Below are 7,860 nucleotides of genomic sequence, written 5' to 3'. Positions count from 1 at the left end.
CAGACATGGCAAAGATGAGTGGGATGTTGTTTCCATTGCTGCTGATGTCGGGAAGGACTGTAAGGATGGAAAGGCTGGTGTTTGGCATGGGCAGGGAAACACATCTGTTTTCATTTTGTCTTAATTTTTCAGTGCTAGATAAATGGAGGAGTGTGTGCCCTCACCTTGGACCCCTCCTGCCCTCTTCTGCTGAGATGGAGAAATGTTCCAGATTCTAGAAGGACATCAGGACAAAGATATGTAATGAAAATAAGTCCAGGCTGGCTGTCCTTGTGGGCATCAGCTGCTGGCATCTGCATTGCTGCTGCCATGAGCATGGCACAGCAGGTAAAAGATTGCTTTTCCATGAGTGACACAGGAGCTCTTCACTTGAGAGCTGGAGGGATGCAATAGAAAGAGCTGCAACCTCTGCCAGACATGGCAAAGGTGAGTGGGATGTTGTTTCCATTGCTGCTGATGTCAGGATGGACTGTAAGGATGGAAAGTCTGTTGTTTGCCATGGGCAGGGAAACACATCTGCTTTTCATCTTCTCTTTGTGTTCCAGAAAAAGAGGAGAGTGTGCCTGCTACTTGGACCCATCCTGCCCTCCTCGGCTGAGATGGTGAAATGTTCCAGCTTCTAGAAGGACATCAGGACAAAGATATGTAATGAAAATAAGTCCAGGCTGGCTGTCCTTGTGGGCATCAGCTGCTGGCATCTGCATTGCTGCTGCCATGAGCATGGCAAAGCAGGTAAAAGATTGCTTTTCCTTGTGTGACACAGGAGCTCTTGACTTGAAAGCTAGAGGGATGCAAAAGAAAGAGCTGCAACCTCTGCCAGACATGGCAAAGGTGAGTGGGATGTTGTTTCAATTAGTGCTGATGTCAGGAAGGACTGTAAGGATGGAAAGGCTGGTGTTTGGCATGGGCAGGGAAACACATCTGGTTTTCATCTTCTCTTTCTCTTTGAGTGCCAGATAAACAGGGGAGAGCGTGCCCTCACCTTGGTACTCTCCTGCCCTCTTCTGCTCAGAGGGAGAAATTTCCAAGCTTCTAGAAGGACATCAGGACAAAGATATGTAATGAAAATAAGTCCAGGCTGGCTGTCCTTGTGGGCATCAGCTGCTGGCATCTGCATTGCTGCTGGCATGAGCATGGCACAGCAGGTAAAAGATTGCTTTTCCTTGTGTGACACAGGAGCTCTTGACTTGAAAGTGAGAGGGATGCAATAGGAAGAGCTGCAACCTCTGCCAGACATGGCAAAGGTGAGTGGGATGTTGTTTCAATTAGTGGTGATGACAGGATGACTGTAAGGATGGAAAGGCTGGTGTTTGCCATGGGCAGGGAAACACACCTGGTTTTCATTTTCTCTTTGTGTGCCAGAAAAAGAGGAGAGTTGGATGTGAGGAGGAAGTTTTTCAGCCAGAGGGTGGTGAGGCACTGGAACAGGTTGCCCAGGGAGGCTGTGGATGCCCCATCCCTGCAGGCATCCAAGGCCAGGCTGGATGTGGCTCTGGGCAGCCTGGGCTGCTGGTGGGCAGGTTAGAAAGCCCACAGGACTTTATTGCAGCCCTGGGTGCAGGGGGATCACTGCTCCTAGCATGCACACAGAAGAGCTGGAGCACACAGGTGATGTCCATTCCACTTGTGAACATTCCTGCAATTGCAGAGAGCGTGCGCCTGTTCCAATCACTGCTGCACAGATTAAAAACTGATTGCAGATGAGCTGTTTTGGTATGGGGTTCTTGCCAACGGTCTGCAGTGGCTGTGTGATTCCTCGGGGAGTTGCTCTCCAGCCCAAAGGTCATGTCCTAAGTCGACCAGATCCCGTTTGTGTCCAGAAATGGCTGACAACAGATCAGCTGCTGGTCAAGTTTCTAACATCACACTGGCCTTGCTCCAGGGTCTGTGTCATCAGCCCCAGCACATACCGTGCACCTCTTCAAGGCTTTGCAACACTGAGACTCTGCACTTGGGCTCCAGACATCCTGCTGCACCAAGAGGTTATTCTAGCTTTGGTATCTTGCAACTTTGTATATAACTACATCACTGTAATCATAAATGTCTAGGAGAATGGAGATGGAGAAATTAATCTCCCTGTAATTCTCTGTACTGCAGCCCCGTGGTTGTCAACACCTAATGCAATATTGAAATTTCAGTTGAGAAATTGAAAGCTGCCCTTAACAAAAAAGCATCTGGATTTGTTACTGAAATCACACTGAGGATCAATAAATCCAAATGCTTCTAGCATAACCACGATTATAGGCAGTGTTTAGACAAGCTCTTACAGGAAAACCATGAACACAAGGCTAAAGAGAGACTAAGTGATGCACTCTGCAGGAATACTCATGGAAGTCTTCACAGTGCAGGAGTCTGATCTGATTACAGATGCTGTGCTTTAAGTACCCCTTATCATATCTTTTTTTTCACTGTTGTGCAGGGGTTGGACTCAGTGATCTCTGGAGGCTGGAGATGCTGTTTGCTAATGGAAGATGGAGATAGGAAAAGCAAGTAAAAGGCATGCTGTGCATAGCCACCACATGACATCTGCACCATTTCCCCCTGCACCAAGGAGGAGCAGCTCACAAGCTTGGCCTGGGCCAGGGAAGGGAGCAGACAAACATCTGGACCGACCCCAAACGAGCTGGTTCTGCAGGTTGGGTGTCTGCTGCTGCTTGTCTCACATCCTGCTGCTCAGCGGTAGATTTGTTCCTGCTCAGTGCTAACAGGAAACTCACACAGCATTTCTGTTTCAGCTGTGCCAACGCTTTGATCCCTTGCTGCTTGGATGGGGCGTTTGAAGAAGGATGCCTGTGCTGATGTCCAGCCAGGCTTTGGGGATGAGTCTCCACACCAGGGTCCGTCTGACAGGACTGAGGGTTGGGGATCCAGCCAGGTCGAGTCCAGCGTGCTTTGCTCTTGTTCTTAGTGCTTGTTTTTGCTCAGGAGGGCAGGAGGTGAACCTCGTGAACCAATGCCTGCAGACGGGGTTTGCAGAGAAAGAGGTCCTGCAGGCCTTGTGTGACAGCCACGGAGCTGCAGCGAGGCTGCATCCGTGTAAAACACCAGAGATCCACGGAGGTGTGAAGGGGAGCTGTGGGCTGCAGTCACGCAGGAAGGGATGTGCATGCTCGGGGTTTGGTTGTTGTGTGTGTGTTAAGTGACTGTGATACCACTGCTGGGTCAGTGTGAGTGTACGGAACAAGTGTGACAGCCTTTTTGATGGAGCCCTGTGAAAGGAGTCCTATGGACTTGAGATCCAACTATCAGCCCGTGGGCATCATCCAGGAGTTGGGGTAGGGGATGAGGCAAGGGAAGTTGGGCTAAGAAAGGGATAAAGCAGTCTGGCAGTAGTTCTGTGTTTCTCCCATCTCCTGCTTTATTTCCTTCCAGGTGAAATAGATGGGTGCTGCAACATGCCCTTGAATGTAACAAAACCCACTCTAGTGTGGATTTGACATGGGCCCAGCACTGCAAGGTACGCTGCTGGGAGGAAGCGTCCATCTGGCTGAGGGCAGGAAGGCCCTCCAGAGGGATGCACTGAGGCCAGTTGTGCGAGGCTCAACAAGAGCAAGCGCCAGGTCCTGCGCTTTGGTCATGACGACCCCGTGCCAGCTTCTCCAGGATTTGGCTGGGGTAGAATTCCAAGCAGCCCCTGATTCCAGAACGTTGGGCTGGGCTGTTGGAATCTTCTGCCCTTGTGACTGGTCTTGCCTCCCCACCCTGTCCGTCGTGGTGGAGCAGCCTGGTGGCCCTCAGTGATGTCATAAGGGCTAGAATGAGGGGAGGAGCAGTGCGTGCTGCGTCCCTTCATTGGAGCGCTGGAGCTCTGACTGAGCAGCTCGCTTGTTGCACTTGTGCACCGACTGCGTCCCTTTGTCTTCACACCGTCCTGTGCAGCACCTTGTAGGTAAGCTGAGACAGTGTGGGAGAGACGGGGGGACAGTGAGTGCTGAGAACTGCTGGCTGGCGGAGCTCATAGGATCACATTATCTCCATCAGCAGAGGGGTGGCCATGAGGGACAGGGAGGTGATCGTCCCCCTCTGCTCTGCTCTTGTGAGGCCCCATCTGCAGTACAGTGTCCAGAAAGACAGGGAGCTGTTGGAGAGGGTCCAGAGGCGAGCCACAGAGATGATCAGGGGACAGGAGCACCTCCCCTGCAAAGACAGGCTGAGGGAGCTGGGCTTGTTCAGCCTGGAGAAATGAAGGCTGTGGGGTGACCTCATGGCAGCCTTCAGTACCTAAAGGGAGCCTAAAAAGAGGAGGGGAATCAACTCTTTGAAAGGGTAGATAACAGCAGGACAAGGGGAAATGGTTTTAAGTTGAAAACTTAAGTTTTTAAGTTGAGGGAGGGCAGATTTTGGTTTTCCCCTCGTAGTCTTTGCTAAACCGTGGAAGCAAACTGACCTGCTCTTTCTCTCTCCTCTCTCCACCCTCTGCCTGCTTCCCTGCTGCAGCTTTTGCTCGTGGAAGATCAGAGCAAAGTGACAAGGAACGGCTGCGGATTCGTGATATTTCTCTCCCTCGTTCTGATCTCTTGCCAGGTACCTGCCATGGTTTGTCCCCCCACATGCTTTAGCAGCCCGTGACGCCCCGTGTTTAGTAACACAGCCTCATCCAGCTTTGATGGGACGCTGGTCACGTGTGGGTTTTCTCCACGTGCTCTGCAGCTCAGCCCTCAGAAGGATGCTGTCTGTGGTGCTGTGACCAGCTGGTCTACAGGAAACCAATCCCTTAGGCAAAGAGTCCCAGCCCCAGCTTGTGCAGAGCTGCACAGCATCACCAGGGACACCAGCAGGCGTGCTTGGGCTGTGTGAGTGTGCCCGACAGCTGTAGGGAGCACAGCAGAGATGTGAACAGAGAAAATAAAAGTGTGTTTCTTTTCCGTTCCAGCTTGTCACACCTACGCTGATGGCTGTGGCGTGCAGCGAGATCAGCTGTGGGCCTGACCTGGCATGGACAGAGGTAGAGTATGAAGCTCTGATTGGTCTTTGTTCCCTGACTGCAGCCAGCAGAGTGAGCCGCAGATGTGCTCTCCTGCTTTCCAAGAGAGCTCCTCTGTGGCAAGACAGTAGTGCAAGCGTGGCAAGTTTATAAAAGTACCAGAGCCATCTCGGCTGTTGTGTTTGTCCTCTACTGACTTTTCCCTTGAAATGGCTGCAGAAACAACAATCATTCTCTGCTCTGTTTGGCCTCGCTGTTGGTTGGACTGCTCAAGAGAGCTGCTTGGTGCTTGCAATGGCACTGTTTGCACCTTGTAACTGCAGCCGTAGCTTTGGTTTCCCTCTTTACGGTCTCCTAGCATCTGAAACAGTCAGCCTTCCTGCACAAAGAGCGCAGGAAAGGAGGGGCCAAAATGGACAAGGCCACCTGTCTGCGTCAGTGCCATTGCTGATTAGTCTGGGTCGGGAGAGATGCATCTTTGCATTGCCTGGCGTGTGCCTGCTGCACACCAGGGAGAGAAACAGCCGCTATTAGACTTGCAGTTCCTTCTCAAGTGCCCATGATAAGGACCGAGTGCATTTCCTGCAGCTTTCTCTGCAGATGTGCTCCTCACCTTGAAGTCCTCCTTGTTGGTTCCCAGCTCCTCACCGTGGCCTGTGCTCTCTGTTTCAGACTGAGAACAAGGGGAAGCCCCTGCTGGACCATGAGGTGGCACCTGTGAATGTTCCAGCTATTGCTGCTGCCCATGCTATTAAGAGATACGTTGCCCAGGCAGCGGATGAACTCTCCTTTGAGGTAAGCAGTTCAAGGCGTTCCTTGTTGTTCAATTTTACAATGGCAAATGCCTTCAGAGCTGCACTGGTGCAAGTGCTCTCATGCTCGGCGATGTTTGGCAGTGCAGAAGAATGCAGTCATTTGAGCTGTGCTTTCCTCCCAGCCGTGCTGAAGCTGGGATTGACGTTGCAATCTCTTGCAGGTGGGAGACATCGTGTGTGTCATCGACATGCCACCAAAGGAGCTGACCCCCTGGTGGAGAGGCAAGCTCGGCTTCCAGGTAGGCACAAGCTTCAGACTGGAGAGTGCAACTTCAGTAAAGGCAGGAATCTCAGCTTAGAGCTGCTCTGCATGCACAGGATGCCTAATGGACGTAAACAGTTTCCCTGTGTCGGTGTCAGGGGACCTTGCCTTTGGCTGCAAATGATGAAAAATTATTACCTTTATGCTGTGAACTATGGCCATTTTCTGCTGGATAGTCTTATGGAACGTCAGGCAAGCACGTTCCGAGGGAAATGTTACGTGGCTTTAGGTTTAACAGTTCAGATCTGAGAAGTGCTGCATGCAATAGTTGGCCTCTCTTTTCCTTTTGTTACAGGTTGGATTTTTCCCAGGGGAGTGTGTGGAACTCATTAATAAGAACATTCCTGAGGCACTCATCAATTCTGTGCCAAAGCCAGGTACGGATGTTACAGTTGATGGTGTGGGGAAGCAAAATGAAGTCTTTTTGGGGGTGTGTTCCATGTTTAGTACCTCCTTTATCCATGCCACATTGTCCTCTGGGTTGATGATTCTTCATGCACACCATGGGGCAGAGATTTGGCCCAATCCTCCTGTGTTTATGATTGGACTTGGCAAAAGTATTGAATCTTCATAGAATGGCTTGGGATGGAAGGGACCTCAGGGATCATCATGCTCCAACCCTCCTGCCTCAGGATGATCTCCCAGCCCTTACATTTAATGTGAGACTAGATCAGGCTGCCCAGGGCCCCATCCAATCTGGCCTTGGGCTCCTCCAGAGATGGGGAAAATCCCTTTTTGTATGTACTGGTTGGTAATGTTCTTCCCGTTCTGACGTGCTCTGTAGAATGTGCTGTGCTCGGCCTCGTCCAACGGAGCCAGACCTGAAATGACCTGGTTTCTTCCTTTTGTTGTGCAGTGCCCAAGAAACGCAGCAAGATCCTCACCTTCCTTCGTTCCTTGGTGAAGGCCCGCCCAAAGAAACCGACCGAGCGGGAGGTGGAGAACGAAAGGGTGTTTGGCGGTGACCTGGGAGAGCATCTTCTCCACTCCGGTCGTGATGGTAAGGAGCTGCCCATTCCTGAGATCTTCCTCTGCTGGGCATCTAAAGAAGATGAAAGGGAGCTCATATCTAGCAGGGGGCAGGCTGATAGCCGTGGAGACACGTGTAATGGGAGTTGATGGCTGAAGGATAAAGTGAGGCGGATGCTCCTAAGAGACAAGCACATCTGTATTTGCTTCAGCCAAGCCTGGCTGGGCTTAGTGGATGGGATGTGAAGCACAGCCTGCAGCACGATTGAATCAGGAGCTCCACTGACGGCTGGCACGTGTTCTTCAGTCCCCCAGGTCCTCCAGAGCTGCGCTGAGTTCATTGAGCAGCACGGCGTGGTGCAGGGGATATACCGCCTGTCCGGCGTCGCGTCCAACATCCAGAGACTGCGGTAAGAGTGCTGCGACTGACACAGCCTGAGTGCATCTGGTGTGGCTTTGGGCTTGCCTTCCTCTCGCTCAACCGGGTTTGCGTCCCTCTCTGCAGGCAGGAATTTGAGTCGGAGCAGATTCCTGAGCTCACCGTCCGCGACATTCACAGCGTGAGCTCCCTCTGCAAGATGTACTTCAGGGGGCTCCCGAACCCTCTGCTCACCCACCAGCTGTACGGCAAGTTCTCGGTAAGCACAAGGCCACGTCTTTCATTTCCCTCTTCCTGGGCCTCTTGGCAGATGGCTGCAGCAGTGCCCCAGCTCGGAGGCCCTTTTGCTGTCAGCCCCACGAGGTTTACTCGCAGTGGTGTACTAGCCTGATTGGTGTCTCGCTCCCTTTCTGCACTACTCCAGGATGCTGTTGGTGCCGCTACAGAGGAGGAGCGGCTGCTCAGAATGCAGGACGTCATCCAGCAGCTGCCCGCTCCTCACTACAGGTCA

General features: G+C 52.0%; 1 long non-coding RNA gene across 2 annotated transcripts; it reads left to right on the top strand.

Annotated features, from left to right (window-relative positions):
• The first annotated feature begins 2,588 nt into the window (after nt 1–2,588).
• LOC149912344 (uncharacterized) lies at nt 2,589–4,507 on the top strand. Of its 2 annotated transcripts, XR_016462123.1 has the most exons (4): nt 2,589–2,635; nt 2,736–2,875; nt 3,373–3,889; nt 4,438–4,507. It is a non-coding gene; the product is annotated as an uncharacterized LOC149912344 (long non-coding RNA). The 2 variants fall into 2 exon arrangements; XR_016462122.1 differs by lacking the exon at nt 4,438–4,507 and having other exon boundaries at nt 3,373–4,036.
• The last annotated feature ends 3,353 nt before the right edge of the window (nt 4,508–7,860 follow it).

Source organism: Phasianus colchicus, chromosome Z, assembly GCF_987193195.1.
Source record: "Phasianus colchicus chromosome Z, bPhaCol1.hap1.1, whole genome shotgun sequence".
NCBI lineage: Eukaryota > Metazoa > Chordata > Aves > Galliformes > Phasianidae > Phasianus > Phasianus colchicus.
The sequence above is the reverse complement of the archived record's forward strand: the minus strand, read 5'-3'. Positions and strand labels throughout refer to the sequence as shown.